At 37.8% G+C, this 21871-nt stretch overlaps 1 long non-coding RNA gene across 7 annotated transcripts in view; it reads right to left on the bottom strand.

Moving 5' to 3' along the window:
* LOC137241211 (uncharacterized) overlaps positions 1–21871 on the bottom strand; it is a 175065-nt gene that overhangs the window by 38309 nt on the left and 114885 nt on the right. For all 7 annotated transcript variants that reach the window (XR_010949934.1, XR_010949937.1, XR_010949932.1 and 4 more), the window contains one exon: positions 20544–20569. This is a non-coding gene — a long non-coding RNA (uncharacterized lncRNA). The remainder of the gene's footprint in view (positions 1–20543; positions 20570–21871) is intronic.

The raw sequence follows: 21871 nt of genomic DNA, 5'->3' as shown, positions 1-21871 counted from the left end.
GACAATATTCGATAAGAAATTAAGTCTTCGATAGAAATCGATAGCTCATCGTATATTATTGTTATCCATACCAAACTTATAACAACTCGACACTAATCCATAACTCATGTGTATCACGTCGATAATTGATCGATAACTAATCAATAACTTTTCTATAAGAAATGGATTACAGGCACATCACCAGTCGATAAAAATCGAAGTCATAGATAAAAAACCGCTAACACTTCTATAACAAATGAATAAGACGTCGTCAAGTATTGGTTCCGACTTCCGATTTGACTTCCCCTCCACCTCCTTTTCTTTGTTCCTCTACTTCCCCTTTTCTTGCGCCCTTTCTTTGAAACCGTGACGATGGCCATAAACATTGTTATAAGCTGCTCTCTTTCTTCCTCCTTCTCTCCTGTTACACCTTTGAAGTTACATTTTCTCCTTTATATATAAGCGACCGCCGTGTTGTGGTGGTAGTGTGCTTTGCCTACCACGTCGAAGATCCTAGGTTCAAGGCCCGGGCAAAGCAACATCGAAAATTTAGAAAAAAGTTTTTTGAAATAAAAAAAATGTTTGTAAGCCCCTCGGCAGTGATTTTGCAAACACTCCTAGTAAATATCTGCCTTGCAGATGCCGTTCGGATTCGGCATAAAACATGTAGGTCCTGTCCCGCCAGTTTGTACGAAAAATTAAAAATCTCTTCGGAGGTTGTTGTTGTTGTTGTTGTAGCAATGCTCGCCCCACCTAATAGCCGCGACCGATCACAAATTGTCATCAATATCCTCTAACGGGAGTCCAAGGAAACTTGCCGTTTAAACAGGGGTGGACCATAAGGAAAGGGGTGTTAGAGGCGTTGGTTCCACATTACAATTGAAGAGATGGTTGGTGTCATGTGGGGACACATTGCAAGCGGGGCATACATTTTGTATGTCGGGGTTGATTCTGGATAGGTAAGAGTTTAACCTGTTACAGTAACCAGAACGGAGTTGAGCAAGAGTGACACGCGTTTCCCTGGGGAGTATGCGTTCCTCTTCCGCGAGTTTTGGATAATTTTCGTTAAGTACTGGATTCACCGGGCAATTCCCGGCATAAAGGTCCGACGCCTGTTTATGGAGTTCACCAAGGACCTGCTTGTGTTTTTTCGCTTCATACGGCTGGGTTCTTAGGTGCCGTATTTCCTCAAAATGCTTACTCACTGCTGGCTCATCAATCAGATGTCTGTTGGATGCCCAGGTTTCTGGGTATTCAACAGGAACTGTTTGGTCAGCATCTCATTTCTCTCCCTGATGGGGAGTATTCTCGCCTCATTATGCAGATGGTGTTCTGGGGACATAAGAAGACAGCCCGTGGCGATTCGGAGAGCAGTATTTTGGCAGGCCTGTCATTTCTTCCAGTGGGTGATTTTTAGGCTTGGCGACCATATGGGTGATGCGTAGCACGTAATCGGCTGGCTAATTGCTTTGTATGTAGTCATGAGCGTTTCTTTATCTTTTCCCCAAGTACTGCCAGCGAGGGATTTGAGGATTTTGTTACGGCTCTGAATTCTCGGAACAATTGCGGCTACGTGCTCACCAAAATGTAGATCCTGAGCAAACGTCACACCCATGATTTTGGGGTGTAGGACAGTCGGTAGCGTAGTGCCATCGACGTGGATGTTCAAAATGGTCGACATTTGGGACGTCCATGTTGTAAATAAGGTCGCGGAAGATTTAGTCGGTGATAATGCCAGGTTTCGCGAGGCGAAAAAACTGGAGAGATCAGGGAGGTAGCCGTTTATTTTATTGCATAGCGCATCGATCTTTGGGCCTGGGCCTGTGGGCATTATTGTGCAGTCATCGGCGGAGGAAATGATTGTGACTCCTTCCGGTGAAGGTAGATTAGATATGTAGAAATTAAACAAAAGTGGGGATAGGACACCACCCTGTGGCACTCCTTGTTTAATTCTCCTTGGTTTTGATGTTTCGTTTCTAAATAGCACCGATGCCTGCCGACCACCCAGATAATTTGCGGTCCACCTTTTAAGACATGGGGGAAGGGTAGACCCTTCCAGGTCTTGCAGTAACGAGCCATGGTTGACCGTAACAAAAGCTTTTGATAGGTCTAGCGCTACGATTACTGTTCTATGGTGGGGGTATTGATTTAAACCGCAATTTATCTGGGTGCAAATGCCATTTAGCACGGGGGTAGTGCTATGGAGTTTTCTGAAGCCATGCCGATGAGGGGCTAGCTGCAAATTTGCTTGGAAATAAGGGAGCAAAATGGCTTCAAGCGTATTTGCCACTGGCGATAGGAGAGATATCGTACGATACGACTCACCTATGTTAGCTGATTTCCCAGGCTTTAGTAGCGGGACCACCTTCGACCATTTTCCATTTCTCAGGTATGACAAAGGTGGAAAGAGACAGGTTGAAGACATGCGGTAAATATTTGAAACCCTCTTTCCCTAGGCTTTTAAGCATCGGCATGGCTATGCCGTCTGGGCCCACTGCTTTGGATGGTTTAGCACGACCAATGGTGTCCTCAACCTCTTTAGCGGTGATGGTGATTGGTGATGCTCTGAATTTTTGTTAATGTGCGTGTCTATTGGCTCTCCGTCTATCTTTGTCGACCATAGGATGCATTATATATTGTCGGCAGAAAGCGCTCGCGCATTTTTTCACGTCCGACAGCACTTTGTCGCCAAAGGCGATGGAAACTTTGTCTTTGTGCTTAGTCGGATTCGATAGGGACTTTACGGTGGACCAAAGTTTACCCACACCGGTAGAGAGGTTACAACTTCTTAGGTGCTCCTCCCATTTCGCCCGCTTGTGTTCATCCACAAGCAATCTGATGCGTTGGTTTATATCCCTTATTTGGGGGTCGCCTGGATCAAGCTGTCTTATAAGGTCACGTTCTCTCGCTAAGTTTGCGGCCTCCGCCGGGAAGTGGGGCCGGATTTCGGGAATTCTCCCGGCGGGAATGAAATGTGCCGAGGCGGATTCAATGACCTTACGGAAGGCACGCTCCCCTTGGCGGGCATCAGTCGGGATAGGGAGGGCAGCAAAGCGGTTGTCTGTAAAGGATTTATATTCTTCCCAATTTCCTTTTTTGAAGTTTATGAAAGTGCGTTTTTCAGTGACGATGAAGTCGGCGGTACGGTCAAGCGAAATAAGTATGGGCAGGTGGTCGGATGCCAATGTTACCATCGGCTGCCAGTTGACGCAGTTTACGAGTTCTGCGCTCACGATTGAGATATCTGGCGAGCTGTGACAGCTTCCTACCATACGTGTGGGGGCGTCTCCGTTTATTGTTCAGAACGTCGTTTGAACGTTTCTTCTATTTGAGCCGCCAACATCTCACCCCTACTGTCCGCCCGCAAGTTTGAATGCCATAGATCATGATGGGCATTGAAATCGCCTAAGATAATGCGATTGTTGCCAGTGAGTAAGGCCCTGATATTAGGGCGGTATCCACTGGGGCAACAGGTGGCAGGAGGGATGTAGATGTTGATGATTTCTAGGTTTGCATCGCCTGACCGGACAGATAGGCCTTGACGTTCTAAGACATTGTCCCTGCGGTCGACGCCAGGATCAAATATATAATATTGCACAGAGTGGTGCATGATAAACGCGAGACCGCCTCCATTTCCGCTCTTGCGATCTTTCCTGTGGACATTATACCCAGAGCAGGTCTGCAATGCAGATCTTGCTGTGAGTTTAGTCTCTTGAATCGCAGCAATGCAGATGTTGTGCCGCTTCATGAAATCGACTATCTCCGTAATCTTCCCAGTTAGTCCATTACAGTTTAACTGCAGAATTCTGAAGTGCATAAGGGGAGACGCCGCCACTCTGGGGGTAAGTGACGGGTGACTACGCCTGGGTTGTGGAAGGCCAGGACGCAATTGCTGTTGTGGCCCTGGGACTGGGCGTCCTTGGGCAAGCATTGGGGTACCCGGATGATTTGGGTTTGCGACCTGGCAACATGGCGTGATGAAACCCGTCGGGGGGTTGCCGTCGCGGAGACCAGAACATCTAGGAAAGTGGCACCACCCAAGGCAGGAGCTGCATTGGGCGGATGTCGCAAACCTATATATTCTGTGCTGGCAGACGGTGCAAACGGAGGTAGGGACTAAGAGTCTGTTTCCCTGACCTGCACGATTGCTGCCGGAAAAGAGGGGGGGAGAAGACGGGGGTAGGGGCTGATGCTCAGCATTGCTACCAACTCTACTACGAAGGTAGTAGTTATGAGTGGTATCAGCTGTTTGAGTTGTTGGCGCCGTGGGGCGCGAGCAGCAGCGGGTACTTGTTGTGGCTTGCTGAGCAGCGGGGCTGCTGGAAGGTAGTGGGGGGGGGGGGGCGCTTAGGCATAGAATACGGGACGCCGTTGGGCGTGAACAGCAAGGAGCCACAAAAGATTTATAAAAGTTACGTGGACGTCGGGTTTTGAGATCAAGCCCAGAACAACCTGTCCGATGCAACCATCCCTTGCACGAGACACACTGAACAGAGTATGACCATCCTAAAAAGATTCTTTTCCGGCAGATGCAGCAAAACCATTTCTCAGGACCGGGGTCAGGAGACGGACCCGGATTGGATTCGATGCCTTCCCGGAGTAAGAGAATATGGAGCAGTCCTGCTGCAAGGAGCTGCTGGGAGGATGACAATTTGTGGGAGGGACGAAACAAATTAGATGGGGTCACACTGAAATGACAGTCCTTGGTCGGGAAAAATCCCGAGTCGCTCCGGTACATAGAACCGACTGCCTTGGGAAGCGTCTCTATTCGGAGGTTATCGCGCCTTGCATTTCTGTTTTTGTAAGTTTCCTTTATTTATCTTAGATCTGTAAGATTTCGGCAAACAAATTATTTTAGCAATGCTATAAATATTTTTTTAAAAGTTTAACAAAAAACTCACTCGAAGCCAATACTAATTCAAATGCTGTATATATGTACATAACATTTCAACAATAGTTATTTATTACTAAAATTAATCGCCGTTGACAGCAAAATTGCCGCTTGCCACCATTATAAATTCACACCAATTATGCTGCATTGGAATAGTGGCAAGTCACGGCGCACACCGTCGCAGAGATCTCAATCGCAGATGAAAAAAAAAAAAAAAATAAGCCAAGCCAAATAACTAAGAAGACGAATAAATTATGCTTTTTTACTTATATACTGTAGTAGCTGAGGCAGCAAATTTGTAGTAAATTGGAAAATAAATAAGCTTGAAGCGTTGGTTTAGTTACTTGCACCAAATACTTTTGAATTGAAGGACGAATAAAGCAGAAAGCCCAATGCTTAATAATTCGCTTTCAATTCAATCAAATGAAATTGAGCTAAATGAAATTCTTCATAGCGTAATTGCGATAAAATTTGGCAAAAATGTTGGCCTACTGTGGTATGTTAAGCAAACACGGTGGCTAAGTTTAATGCGAAAGTAACGTACCAGAGCTGTTGACAGTGGTATTACAACGGATAAACGGCCTAAGTAAGACTTACTGCCGTAGACAAAAGACCAGAAAACGTGGATTCAATTGTATATATAATATTGTTAAAAATTTTACTTCTAGCCTGATAGAACGAGATACAGAATGAGACAGCGATAGTCAATTACAAATCAGGTGATCCAATCACTTTGGAATTTTGACGTCTATGCACAAGATATCACACTTAGTTTCATTCACAATGCTCCATGCGTCTGAATATTTGCATGATTCTTCTGCCCTTACGTCACGGCGATAAGCTACATATAAAAGAATATGTACCAGACAGTTAAAGCAGTATGCTTGTCTAATGAAATCCCTATTAGAAAAAAGTGCTCGAACAAACGCGGAGGATCACTATCGTATACAAATTTTTATCCCATTTCTAGACTCAGCAATTCAGAATTTGGAATTACGATTCAACATTTTAAAATGTAAAAAACATATTAGTGTTTTTTCCGTGTAGATATGACTTTTTATACTCAGTTGAGCAGAGCTCACAGAGTATATTAAGTTTGATTGGATAACGGTTGGTTGTACATATATAAAGGAATCGAGATAGATATAGACTTCCATATATCAAAATAATCAGGATCGAATAAAAATTTGATTAAGCCATGTCCGTCCGTCCGTCCGTCCGCCCGTTAACACGATAACTTGAGTAAATTTTGAGGTATCTTGATGAAATTTGGTATGTAGGTTCCTGAGAACTCATCTCAGATCGCTATTTAAAATCAACGATATCGGACTATAACCACGCCCACTTTTTCGATATCGAAAATTTCGAAAAACCGAAAAAGTGCGATAATTCATTACAAAAGACACATAAAGCGACGAAACTTGGTAGATGAGTTGAACTTATGACGCAGAATAGCAAATTAGTAAAATTTTGGACAATGGGCGTGGCGCCGCCCACTTTTAAAAGAAGGTAATTTAAAACTTTTGCAAGCTGTAATTTGGCAGTCGTTGAAGATATCATGATGAAATATGGCAGGAACGTTACTCCTATCACTATATGTACGCTTAATAAAAATTAGCAAAATCGGAGAAGGACCACGCTCACTTTTAAAAAAATTTTTTTTTAAAGTAAAATTTTAACAAAAAATTTAATATCTTTACAGTATATAAGTAAATTATGTCAACATTCAACTCCAGTAATGATGTGGTGCAACAAAATACAAAAATAAAAGAAAATTTCAAAATGGGCGTGGCTCCGCCCTTTTTCATTTAATTTGTCTAGGATACTTTTAACGCCATAAGTGGAAAAAAATTAACCAATCCCTTTGAAATTTGGTAGGAGCATAGATTTTATGACGTTAACTGTTTTCTGTGAAAATGGGCGGAATCGGTTGATACCACGCCAAGTTTTTATACACAGTCGTCCGTCTGTCCTTCCGCGTGGCCGTTAACACGATAACTTGAGCAAAAATCGACATATCTTTAATGAACTTAGTTCACGTGCTTACTTGAACTCACTTTATCTTGGTATGAAAAATGAACGAAATCCGACTATGACCACGCCCACTTTTTCGATATCGAAAATTACGAAAAATGAAAAAAATGCCATAATTCTATACCAAATACGAAGAAAGGGATGAAACATGGTAAGGTAATTGGATTGTTTTATTGACGCGAAATATAACTTTAGAAAAAACTTTATAAAATGGTTGTGACACCTACCATATTATGTAGAAGAAAATGAAAAAGTTCTGCAGGCGAAATAAAAAACCCTTAAAATCTTGGCAGGTATTACATATATAAATAAATTAGCGGTATCCAACAGATAATGTTCTGGGTCACCCTGATCCACATTTCGGTCGATATCTGTAAAACGCCTTCACATATACAACTACCACCACTCCATTTTGAAACTCTCATTAATACCTTTAATTTGATACCCATATCGTACAAACTCATTCTAGAGTCACCCCTGGTCCACCTTTATGGCGATATCTCGAAAAGGCGTCCACCTATAGAACTAAGCCCCACGCCCTTTTAAAATACTCATTAACACCTTTCATTTGATACCCATATCGTACAAACGTATTCTAAAGTCACCCCTGGTCCACCTTTATGGCGATATCTCGAAAAGAAGAACACCTATAGAACGAAGGCCCACTCCCTTTTAAAAATACCCATTAACACCTTTCATTTGATACCCATATCGCACAAACAAAGTCTAGAGTCACCCCTGGTCCACCTTTATTGCGATACCTCGAAAATGCGTCCACCTATAGAACCAAGCCCCACTCCCTTTTAAAATACTCATTAACTCCTTTCGTTTGATACCCATATTGCACAAACGAATTCTAGAGTCACCCCTGCTCCACCTTTATGGCGATATCTCGAAACGGCGTCCACCTATGGAACTAAGGATTACTCTCTTTTAAAATACTCATTAACACCTTTCTTTTGATACCCATATTGTACAAACAAATTCTAGGGTCACCCCTGGTCCACCTTTATGGCGATATCTCGAAACGGCGTCCACCTATGGAACTAAGGATTACTCCCTTTTAAAATACTCATTAACACCTTTCATTTGATACCCATATCGTACAAACGCATTCTAGAGTCACCCCTGGTCCACCTTTATGGCGATATCTCGAAAAGGCGACCACCTATACAACAACCACCACTCCCTTTTAAAACCCTCATTAATACCTTTAATTTGATACCCATATCGTACAAACACATTCTAGAGTCACCCCTGGTCCACTTTTATGGCGATATTTCGAAACGGCATCCACCTATAGAACTAAGGCCCACTCCCTTTTAAAATACTCATTAACACCATTCGTTTGATGCCCATATTGTACAAACAAATTCTAGGGTCACCCCTGGTCCACCTTTATGGCGATATCTCGAAACGGCGTCCACCTATGGAACTAAGGATTAATCCCTTTTAAAATAGTCATTAACACCTTTCATTTGATACCCATATCGTACAAACGCATTCTAGAGTCACCCCTGGTCCACCTTTATGGCGATATCTTGAAAGGGCGACCACCTATACAACAACCACCATTCCCTTTTAAAACCCTCATTAATACCTTTAATTTGATACCCATATCGTACAAACACATTCTAGAGTCACCCCTGGTCCACCTTTATTGCGATACCTCGAAAATGCGTCCACCTATAGAACCAAGCCCCACTCCCTTTTAAAATACTCATTAACTCCTTTCGTTTGATACCCATATTGCACAAACGAATTCTAGAGTCACCCCTGCTCCACCTTTATGGCGATATCTTGAAACGGCGTCCCTATGGAACTAAGGATTACTCCCTTTTATAATACTCATTAACACCTTTCTTTTGATACCCATATTGTACAAACAAATTCTAGGGTCACCCCTTGTCCACCTTTATGGCGATATCTCGAAAATGCGACCACCTATGGAACTAAGGATTACTCCCTTTTAAAATACTCATTAACACCTTTCGTTTGTACAAACAAATTCTAGGGTCACCCCTGGTCCACCTTTATGGCGATATCTCGAAACGGCGTCCACCTATGGAACTAAGGATTACTCTCTTTTAAAATACTCATTAACACCTTTCTTTTGATACCCATATTGTACAAACAAATTCTAGGGTCACCCCTGGTCCACCTTTATGGCGATATCTCGAAACGGCGTCCACCTATGGAACTAAGGATTACTCCCTTTTAAAATACTCATTAACACCTTTCATTTGATACCCATATCGTACAAACGCATTCTAGAGTCACCCCTGGTCCACCTTTATGGCGATATCTCGAAAAGGCGACCACCTATACAACAACCACCACTCCCTTTTAAAACCCTCATTAATACCTTTAATTTGATACCCATATCGTACAAACACATTCTAGAGTCACCCCTGGTCCACTTTTATGGCGATATTTCGAAACGGCATCCACCTATAGAACTAAGGCCCACTCCCTTTTAAAATACTCATTAACACCATTCGTTTGATGCCCATATTGTACAAACAAATTCTAGGGTCACCCCTGGTCCACCTTTATGGCGATATCTCGAAACGGCGTCCACCTATGGAACTAAGGATTAATCCCTTTTAAAATAGTCATTAACACCTTTCATTTGATACCCATATCGTACAAACGCATTCTAGAGTCACCCCTGGTCCACCTTTATGGCGATATCTTGAAAGGGCGACCACCTATACAACAACCACCATTCCCTTTTAAAACCCTCATTAATACCTTTAATTTGATACCCATATCGTACAAACACATTCTAGAGTCACCCCTGGTCCACCTTTATGGCGATATTTCGAAACGGCATCCACCTATAGAACTAAGGCCCCCTCCCTTTTAAAATACTCATTAGCACCATTCGTTTGATGCCCATATTGTACAAACAAATTCTAGGGTCACCCCTGGTCCACCTTTATGGCGATATCTCGAAACGGCGTCCACCTATGGAACTAAGGATTAATCCCTTTTAAAATACTCATTAACACCTTTCATTTGATACCCATATCGTACAAACGCTTTCTAGAGTCAACCCTGATCCACCTTTATGGCTATATCCCTAAATGGCGTCCACCTCTAGAACTATGGCCCACTCCCTCATAAAATACTCTTTAATGCCTTTCATTTGATACGCATGTCATACAAACACATTCCAGGGTTTCCCTCGGTTCATTTTCCTACATGGTTATTTTCCCTTATGTTGTCATCATAGTTCTCAACTGAGTATGTAATGTTCGGTTACACCCGAACTTAACCTTCCTTACTTGTTTAAATTAAATTTTTTTCTATTCGATCAGTTTCTTTCTTTTGAATTTTATATACGTATACGTTAGATCTCATGCATAGCCTCATAAAGCATGAATTCTACTTCTTCCTGAAGGAGGTACTTCGGTTTTTCTTTTATCAATTTATCTATGATTAATATTACAGGAATGCGATTCTGTTGTTTTTCCTAATGTTCATATGTTGTTGAAAATCTTGTGTACGCTTCCAGTAACAACGGCAACGAACGAGAGATCTTTTTCAACTCTTAGGCTGATTAAAAACTATTTGAGAAATACGATGAGTGAAAATCGATTGAATGGCTGTGCATCACTAAGCATCCACCGTGATGAAATTATTACCGTTGATGAAGTTCGAAGTGGCAAAGAAAAGCCGACGCATGCGCTTGAGTTTTTAATGTAACCTTTTTCATATCATATTCTAAATACACGTACTTTAATGTTGAAGCTAAAGACAATTTCTTTATATTTAGTTAACTGAAAAAAAAAATTTTTTTTTTAACCCCCCCAAGGCAATTTTCTGGCTACGCCCTTGCCTCATCCACGTTGCTTTATTTGTTTATATGAATGTAGAAAAAACATCAAAATTTTACTGGACGCACTCTTCTAATTTTCAGTGGTTTTCAAAATATTGTTTGAGAGGCACTGCTTCAATAAGAAAATACGTTTAGGATAGAATTCTCTTTCGAAATTGCAGGGGCTTATAAAATATAGAAGTTTGAAAGCAACTGCTTCAGTTGAAAGAAAAAATATTTGGCGCGATTTACCTCCGAGGAGATTTAGGCCGAACTTCTCATCAAATTTGCTTCGCGCTTCTTTTAATGTTCCCTACAAATTGGGAAACTTAGCCTACATGTTTTATGCCGACTCCGAAAGGGAGATGAATTTTCACTGAGAAAGTTTTCATGGCAGAAATACACTCAGAGTTTTCCAAATCACTGCCGAGGGGTGAGCTTGATCCTTTCTAACTGAAAAAACTGTTCAATCAAAATTTTTGACTTTGTCCAGCACTTGAACCCAGGACCATCGGTGTGGTAGGAAGAGTACTACCTCCAGATCACGGAGGCCGCTTCAATTAGTCTGGCGTAAAAGGCTCTTATTTAGAAATAAAATGTTTAAATGAGTACATATAAAATAATTTATAAAATCAACAATGATAAACTTACAAACAACAACAATAACACAAAAAGCTTAAAAGCTTGCACTTAAAGCTGCACTTAACGAATTACCTCGAAACCAAAACGATTCGTATTTGAAGTATTACATTGAATAAACTAATTATTTTTTTGTATATATTTATAAAGATAAAAAGGGGAAGTGGTGGCAAACAAGGCAGCGTATATGGTAACAGCTATAGTGGACACATTTGGCAAATGTCGTAATGCGTACTCAACTGAGCTTAAGTTGTTGAATACTAAATGTGGCGATAGATGCACTGCTGTTACCTGTGCTGCAATTGAAAATCGAAGGTGATTCACAAAGTCGAAAGAGAAATAAAATCACAGCACACGCACGCACGCACGCACGCATTTAGATAGAACCAAACAGAGAGATGTTTTATAGTTAGATCGTAAAAAAATAGAATAATAATAAACAAACAGAAAATTCATTGAATGTTCTTATGTATGTATCTACGTATGCATGTATGTTTGTATGTTTGTTTGTTTATATGTAGTTGCATATGCATATAAGTAATCTTAAACAGTTTATATAGCTTTGAAATGCAAAAACGCTTCAGGGACAAGGTTGTCATGCATCGATATGCGGCAATCAGCAAACAAAAAAACTCCACAGAATTTCACACAGCTTCAGTCGCAGCAGCGGCTATTCTGTACTTTATGAGACCGTCAGTTGATCTTGAACTAATTTTTTGCTTAAATAGATGACGTGCTTGAGGGGTGCGCGCTGCAATTTATTAGAACACTAACAAAAAGAACAACAATGATCAGCACAGAAATTAGTAAATGTATATATTGTGTGCTATTTAATGCCAAATGCCGCAAGGAGTACAAACAATGCTGTCATTCAATATGTGAAGTGGCAGCGACTTCTCGTCGACAGCGCCTCCAGTCGTTTCATTCAATGCTCATAAACATTTAAGTCTTGCAAATCAAATGCATTTGTTTATTTATTTATTTGTTTTTATAGATTGCCAACATTAGCACTGACACTGATTCTAATTGTTTTTGATATTTGCTAAATATTTCTGAATGTTTTTTTTTATACTCAGTTGAGCAGAGCCCACAGAGTATATTAACTTTGATTGGATAACGGTTGGTTGTACAGGTATAAAGGAATCGAGATAAATATAGACTTCCATATATCAAAGTCATCAGTATCGAAAAAAATTCGATTGAGCCATGTCCGTCCATCCGTCCGTCTGTCCGTTAACACGATAACTTGAGTAAATTTTGAGGTATCTTGATGAAATTTGGTATGTAGGTTCCTGGCTCCCATCTCAGATCGCAATTTGAAATGAACGATATCGGACAATAACCACGCCCACTTTTTCGATATCGAAAATTTCGAAAAATCGAAAAAGTGCGATAATTCATTACCAAATACGGATTAAGCTATGAAACTTGGTAGGTCAGTTGAGCTTATGACTCAGAATAGAAAACCAGTAAAATTGGGCGTGGCACCGCTCACTTTTAAAAGAAGGTAATTTAGAAGTTTTGCAAGCTGTAATTTGGCAGTCGTTGAAGATATCATGATGAAATTTGGCAGGAACGTTACTCTTATTACTGTATGTCTGCTTAAAAAAAATTAGCCAAATCGGAGAACGACCACGCCCACTTTTTAAAAAATTTTTTTTTTTTTTTAAATTCAAATTTTAAAAGAAAAGTTAATATCTTTACAGTATATAAGTAAATTATGTCAACGTTCAACTCCAGTAATGATATGTTGCAACAAAATACAAAAATAAAAGAAAATTTCAAAATGGGCGTAGCTCCGCCCTTTTTCATTTAATTTGTCTAGGATACTTTTAATGCCATAAGTCGAACAAAACTTTACCAATCCTTGTGAAATTTGGTAGAGGCTTAGATTCTAGGACGATAACTGTTTTATGTGAAAACAGGCGAAATCGGTTGAAGCCACGCCCAGTTTTTATACACAGTCGACCGTCTGTCCTTCCGCTCGGCCGTTAACATGATAACTTGAGCAAAAATCGATATATCTTTACTAAACTCAGTTCACGTACTTATCTGAACTCACTTTGTATTGGTTTAAAAAATGGCCGAAATCCGACTATGACCACGCCCACTTTTTCGATATCGAAAATTACGAAAAATGAAAAAAATGCCATAATTATATACCAAATACGAAAAAAGAGATGAAACATGGTAATTGGATTGGTTTATTGACGCAAAATATAACTTTAGAAAAAAACTTGGTAAAATAGGTGTGATACCTACCATATTAAGTAGAAGAAAATGAAAAAGTTTTGCAGGGCGAAATCAAAAGCCCTTGGAATCTTGGAAGGAATAATGTTCGTGGTATTACATATATAAATAAATTAGCGGTACCCGACAGATGATGTTCTGGATCACCATGGTCCACGTTTATGGCGATATCTCGAAAAGGCGTCCACATATAGAACTAAGGCCCACTTCTTTTTAAAATACTCATTAACACCTTTCATTTGATACCCATATAGTACAAACGCATTCTAGAGTCACCCCTGGTCCACCTTTATGGCGATATCTCGAAAAGGCGTCCACATAAGGAACTAAGGCCCACGCCCTCTTAAAATACTCATTAACACCTTTCATTTTATACTCATATCGTACAAACAAATTCTAGAGTCACCCCTGGTCCATCTTTATGGCGATATCTCGAAAAGGCGTCCATCTATAGAACTTAGGCCCACGCCCTTTTAAAATACTCATTAATACCTTTCATTTGATACCCATATCATACAAAATAAATTCTAGAGTCACCCCTGGTCCACCTTTTTTGGCGATCTCTCGAAAAGGCGTCCACCTATAGAACTTAGGCCCACTCCCTTTTTAAATTATCATTAACACATTTCATTTGATACCCATATCGTACAAACAAACAAAAACACCATCTATAGAACTATGGCCCACTTCCTCTTAAAATACTCTTTAATACCTTCCATTTGATACACATGTCATACAAACACATTCCAGGGTTACCCTAGGTTCTTTTTACAATATGGTGATTTTCCCTTACTTTGTCTCCACAGCTCTCAACTGAGTATGTAATGTTCGGTTACACCCGAACTTAGCCTTCCTTACTTGTTTGCTAAGCATTTTGTGATCGCTGCTGCCCGCGATCAATGATTCCATTTGTTACTCATACGCCGTGTGCGCTGTCATTGGCGCAAATTGCAGATGTCGGGGCAAATCTATGCATAAAAGTGAATGCCTTTGTTTATTGATTTGAATTTCTAATAAACAATGCGTGTACCAATGTACTAAGATATAAATTTTATCCAACAATTAAAGTCTCATTAATTTGTTATGCCTATTGCCGCAACTCACAGCCATCACCTTCACATTTTGTAAAGGCCACAAATATTAAGAATCAAGTGAGCGTTGTGAGAGAATTATGAAAAAGTACGTACAAGTACAAGTGAATGATAAACAAAAAAAGAGAGTGTTGTATAAAATTCAATACAAAATATGACTTTAAAAAATGCCTATTCATTTAGCAGGCTTTTAACTGTTTGCTTTTTGAGGCCAAGGTGTTTTTGTTCTATATTTGTGTGTAAGAAAGCAGATTTCCTAGCCTTCTATTGCTTTGTCGCTCTGTCGCAGTGCAAGGAGAGAGGAGGTAGTTATGCTTATATTAATTATGTTATTACGCTGCGGCCAGTGGTGGTGGTCTACGACGTTCAGCTGCAATGCACTGCAAGTGCAAAATTAGTAACAGGATTGTGGTTAAGTTTGAAATGAGTCATCAAGCAATTGTCTTCGTTTTCTAAGGGGCTTATTGTTTGTGAAAAAAAATATTGTTTTGTACACCTGTGTGTATAAAAATAGCAATGGGAATTAAATTATAGTAATTATTTCTTTTTTATTTTTGATAGATTTAAATTTTCAATTTACAAAACTTATAAAAATAAAAAATAAATGTAAGGCGCGATAACTTCCGAAGAGATCTAAGGCCGAGCTTCTCTTCCAATTTGCGTCGTGCTCCTCTTGATTTTCCCTAAAAATTGGCCGGACGGGACCTACATGTTTCATGCCGACTCCGAACGGCATCTGCAAGGCAGATGAGTTTTCACTGAGAGCTTTTCAAGGCAGAAATACACCCGGAGCGCTTGTCAAACACTGCCGGGGCGACCCCGCTTAGAAAATATTTCTTCTAGTTGAAAAACCTTATTTCTAAAATTTTGATGTTGCTTTCCCCGGGGTGTGAACCCAGGGCAGACGGTGTGGTAGGCGGAGCACGCTACCGTCACACCACGGTGTCCACTCAAAACTTATACCAAGAGTTTATTTTGTATTATTAAAAAGAAAACTTTGTAAATTCATTCCAAAAATATTTTCGAAAAATTCAAAACTCGATTTCGAAAACATAACAGTTATGCAGAATATGCACGAACATGTGATAATTCATAAATTAAAAATTCCCTGAATGTTTGAAAAACTTTTCAAGTTTTCGAACTTTTCGGAAATATTTTCGAAGCTTTTTAAACTTTCGAATCGAACTTCGAATTTTTCGAAAATATTTTTGAAATCATTTTACGTAGCCTTCTTTTCGTATGACATACAAGTGTTCTAAAACTAACGATAAGAAATAGAAGAAAAACATCACTGATAAAATGTGTTAATAAATAGAAGATATAATTTTGAAAGCTATTTTTAAACACAGACATAACGAGACCTCATGACAAAGAAACTTGAATTGCGCTTGTTATTAACGTGAATAAACTAACTAAACCCAATGTGTACTTGTGAGTACTATTTCTAAATATTTCGAAAAATAATTAAAATTTTCGAATACGTATTTTGAATTTTTAAAAAATATTTTCGTTTTCATAGCTTTCGTTACATAATTCAAAGCTTTATTTTTAAAAATATTAGAAAATTAATAAACTGCAAAAACACCTTTTTTAATAAATTCTGTTGCTATTTTTCTGCACAAGACTATATGTAAAGATGCTAGCGAAATTAAAGTACAATAGCGAGAATAATCTAGCGATGACCAGTTTTTCACGAATCGTTGCAAACAAAAATTTCAAATTTTTCGAAAATATTTTCGAAATTAGTTTTCATCACTTTTATTACACAATCCATAAACGTATTTAAAAAACCAACAGATAATAAATGTATTTATAAAAAAAAAAGTTTAATTTTCGAATACGAATTTCGAATTTTTCGAAAATATTTTCGAAATTAGTTTTCATCACATTTATTACACAGTTCATAAACTCATTTTAAAAAACAACGGAAAATAAATATACGCCAAAAAGTTGAACACATTTATAAAAAAATGCAATTTTTTGCACACAGCTGTGTATAAAGATGGTCCAGTGACAAGTGCATTTCAACTATATACGCGTGAGTAATACGCTAAGGGCAGTGGGTAGGTATGACTCATACCATTTTTAAAGAGGATTATGAAATTTAAAGTAATACGAGCTATTGAAATAAAAAAGCCTATCTCACCGATGAATGTTTTCGAAATATTCACGTAATATTTTTGAGCAAATGAATACTTTTTGATGAATTTAGTTAAATTTTTTCCTTAGAACTCGTTTGAAAACAGGAAACCCATATACACAGAGGCCTGGTTCATAGTTGGATTGATGAGCGAAAAACAGAAGCTAGCATCTATGTGCCAAACTGCAAGAAATCGATACCAATGAGATGCTACCCCACTATTTTTCAGGTAGAAATCCATGCAATAGAAGCTTGCGGTAGATATTTCCTAAGAAGGGGCTTATCCTCGATAAGTATCCTCGTTAAACTAAGACAGCTAGGCAGCCTTACGTGCTTTGCAGTTTTGCAGTTTTACAATAGAATCTCTAAGCTAGTGGATGATGAGCTGGGCTGATGGATTTCCGGCATCAGGGACATCAATGTAATGAGCAGACAGACTACTCAGCCAAGAAGAGTGCTAGGGAAGCATTTTATGGTCCAGAGCCCTTCAATGCACTCACAAAGGTATACACTATGGAAACCATTAATAACTGGGAAACAAAGCAGTTTAGACAACATTAGATTGAATGCCCAGGGCAAAGGCAGGCCAAAAGCCTTGTTTCTAAATCTTCCCTCTTTACCATGACAAAATGTTTCCCATACGCCATGTGTGCCTACTTTCCTTAACCGCCTTCATAGCGTACTTGACAAAGACCCCAAGAAGTGCGTTTACACAACCAGGACTTCTTGCAAAACCAATGCCACCACGTATGCTCTATAAACCTTCCTTTTAATACAATCGTTGCTGTTGACATTTCGCTTAATGGCAATGAAGATAAAAGATAATCACAGCCAATGGAAAAAAATTTATGTGAAAATATTGTTCAAAATGAGTTTGCATTTTTTAATTGCAGAAGGTGTTGCTGAGTGCTCGTGCATTAAACCACAAAAGCATACGCATGCTATAATAATAATAACTTTTCAACTTAACTATCAACAATATAAACGAAGAAAACAAAAAAAAAAAAAAGAGCAAAACAACAACAAATATCAACGAATTTGCATACAAAGTAGAAGAAAAAGGCGTGACAGATAAACGGATGATGTACCAAGGTTTATCTAAAACTTTTTCGAAAAAAATTTTTGTTTTCTTTTCATCTCATTGTTGCTGCGTTTTTATTTTCAGTTGTAAGCAACTGTCATTGTGACAGCTGCAACTTTGTTGGCGGCCAACTGTGGTTGACTTGCACGCCATTCACCAACGTTCGCTCACCACTTTGCTGCCAGACTATTACACTGACTGACTGGTGGCTACAGACTGACGATTGTGTGTACGTATGTACGTACGGCAGTTGTTTTGATTTGGTAAACCGCATCGCTTTGCCTAAATGACATTGTAAGAAAATGTGGTTGCACTTGATGTTGCCATTTATAGCGGCGATAAGGCGGTGGCGACATAAAGCGGCATATTGCTTGTTGCCATTAACAGTGTGTGTATGTTACATTTCATGGTTAGAACAAATTTGTTGTTGTTGTTCTCATGCTGCTAATGCTGACTTTGAAATCTGTTTGAATGACAAACCAACAAATTGCCAGCGCTAGCACGAGCATAGCCGTCGGAAGGAGCTGCAGCGCACGAGCGAGAGCAAGAGATAAGGTGCGCTTGCGTTTTAAATTTCTGAATGTGAGTATTTAAAAAATTTCAAAAAAAAACTGTTGCTGCTTATTTAGTTTTTCCGTTTTGTCAAATGATTTTGCTAAGCAATTGCCGCTTTGGGTATTTTGTGCGATTTTTATTTAATTGTTTTGATTTTGTCATTGGAAACTTCATTTTCAATTTCATTGCTAAAACGGCAATTTGCAATAATTTTATGGTCATGAACATTGTCACATTTAGTAGCAAGAACGCCCGAGAATAAGCGTTGGGTACAGTGTGTGTCATAAAATGGGGGATGGTAATTTTTTTGGCAAAAAATAATAAATTTTTTATTTGTAAGAATTTTTTAATTTTTCATTTGTAACTTAAATTTTTGATGTGTAATTTGTAAATCGTAATTTGTAATATATAGTTTTTAATTTTTAATTTGTAATTTGTAATTTTGTAGTTCGTATTTTGTAATTTGTAATACGTAGTTTGTGATCTGTAATTTGTAATTTGTATTTGGTGGTTTGTAGTTTGTAATTTGTAACTTGTAATTTGTAATTTTTAAATTGCAATTTGCAACTTGTAATTTGTAATTTTTAAATTGCAATTTGTAACTTGGAAGGTTATTTGTGATTCGTAATTTGTGATATGTAATTGGTAGTTTGTAGTTATTAAAATAAAATTTTGTAGTTTTTAATTTTAAATTAAAATTTTTAATTTGTTATTGGTTTAATTTGTTACTTGGAAGGTGTAATTTTTAATTTGTTTCTGTAAATTTTAATTTTAAGTGTGTAATTTGTAAATTATAATTTATTATTGTAATTTGTAATTTAGTACCTGTAATTTGTAATTTAAAGTTTTTAATTAAATTAATCTGTAATTTGTAATTTGTATTTGGTAGTTTGTGGTTTGTAATTTGTAACTTGGAAGGTGATTGGTGCTTCGTAATTTGTGATCTGTAATTGGTAGTTTGTAGTTATTAAAATTAAATTCTGTAGTTTGTAGTTTTTAATTTTAAATTAAAATTTTTTAGCTTGTAATTGGTTATTGTAATTTGTTACTTGGAAGGTGTAACTGTAAATTTATATTTTTAGTGTGTAATTTTTAAATTATAATTTATTATTGTAATTTCTAATTTACAACATCTAATGCGTAATTTTTTGTTTTTAGTTAAATTAATATGTAATTTGTAGTTTGTTATTGTAATTTGTATTTTGTAACTTGCAGTTTATTTGTAATTTCAAATTTGTAATTTGTAATACGTAGTTTGTAATTTGTAATGTGTAATTTGAAGTTATTTGGAGTTTGTAATATGTGATTTGTAATATGTAATTTGTGATTTGTAGTTTGTAATATTTGATTTTAATTTGTAATTTGTAATTCGCAGCTTGATTTACCGCTCACAGTTGCGTTTATGGCTGTTGTTATGGTTACGATTACGGATGCGGTTATGATCATACTTGCAGTGTACGGTCAGGGTTATGGCTATGGTCACGATTACGTTCACGGATAAAGTTCATGTTGTTGTTATTTTTATTACAATTTTTTTAAAATACAAAAAGGTTAGTATATACTTTTTTTTGCCAGAAACTGTATACCTAAAAAAATGCTCTGAATTGTTGCGTGTTGTATTAGTAGAAATTGGTCGCATGTCCTTAAACCATTTGCACTTTGTTGTTCACAGCAAAATTCTTGACATTGTTTATGTTGTCGGTGTGCTGTTGTGGCTAAGGCTGTGGAAACAAAATTTGGTCGCGCAAACAAAAAAATTTAGTTTCCATGCCATTTTAAGCCAATCAAATGTATAACACTGGCTAGAAATGTGAAATATGTTGACTTATAAAGTAATTGGCGCTAATTCTCATGATAAATAGTTTGAGTATTTGGTGTATTAATGCAATTTCAAGGTGTCGCCAAAACATTGATTTCAAGGAAATATTTGTATATGAAAAAAAAAGTATTGCTAACATGGCCTCTAGAAGGGAACATACCCTACATACATATGTATGCAGGCAATGGCACATCGTGCAGCAAGACTCTTGCTCTTTGGTTATTGAGATAAGCGCACTTACCAGATTAATTTGCTTCATTTGGTTGCCTGCAAAGAGAAGAAGGGAAAGAAGCTATTTAATTATAAATTTTAAAAATAAATACCATTAAATAATTAAACAAACTCACATTATATATAAAAATACTTATTTTGTGAAAATATACTTGTGCTCCCTCTACCATTGCGCTCTTCTTACCCTTTTATTATACGAGGTTCCAAACTTAAGTAAAAAAGTTTTAATTTGCCACAGAAAAGTAATAACTTAAATAAATAATAAATACGAGCACGTACACAAATGCAAATAAATCATAAAATTGTTAATTAAAGGAATTATTTCGCCTAACCACAGTAGCCAAATGCTCATAATAATTACAACTACAAACATGGTTATGCACAGCTGCTGTTGACATAATTTATTAGCGGTCAAAGTAGCGGAAGGCTATGCTGTATCTGACAGATGGTCGATTGGCTTTGTCAGTGATTGCAAAAAAAAAATATTTATGTTTTTGAACTTTTTTTTGTTGAGTTACATAAATTCAGATTTATGTAAAAGCAAATACAGTAAGCTTTAAAATTTGTGAATTGTGTTAAGCTATTCGTATTTTGGTTGGAGGTAAGTGCAGCTGAAAATATATGCAATTTATAAAATATGAATGTGGCCTGCATGAACGCCACATGAACAACCAGTTGGATGGGTTAAGTATGCGTTAAGATCGGATGTTCATTTAATTGAACGATTTGATGCTCTGAACAACTGAATTAATCATATTTAATGGTAGAAATGGGCAAATTCAAGAGCATTTAGCGCAAGCTATGATTTCGATTTTTTTTTATTAAACTTCCATCTAGGTTTAAACTCCGTGAAACCTCCGTACTATTTCGAGACTATTTTGGTTTCATATCGGAACTATCTTCGGATCATTTCGTGATAATTTTAGAAAATATGCGATCCCATTTCCTGACTATTGAAGGGATACTTTTGGGAGGGTTTATCGAACTATCTACGCATTATTTTCGGAATGTTTTCGGGGTAATTTCGGATACAAAGCTGTATGATTTTGAGACCATCTTTGGCTCGTTTCAAAATTATCTACTGAATTTTTTTAGGACTGATTGTGCTATAATTTTTCGCCTTCAACGGGCTTCATGGGATAGTGTTGATTTACTCTCTTTCGAAATTGTTTTAAGGACCATGTTGAGGGAATGAGAAAGCGAAAATTTGTATATGCCAGACAATTAAAATATGTTCATCATATATTTTACAAGTTCGAAATATTTGTTTCAAGCTTTAAATCAGAAAAAACCGAATGTACGGTTTTGTCACCAAAGCTTTATCGGATATGTATGCAG

The sequence above is a fragment of the Eurosta solidaginis genome, chromosome 2, assembly GCF_040869045.1.
Source record: "Eurosta solidaginis isolate ZX-2024a chromosome 2, ASM4086904v1, whole genome shotgun sequence".
NCBI lineage: Eukaryota > Metazoa > Arthropoda > Insecta > Diptera > Tephritidae > Eurosta > Eurosta solidaginis.
This window is presented reverse-complemented; position numbering and strand designations above follow the sequence as displayed.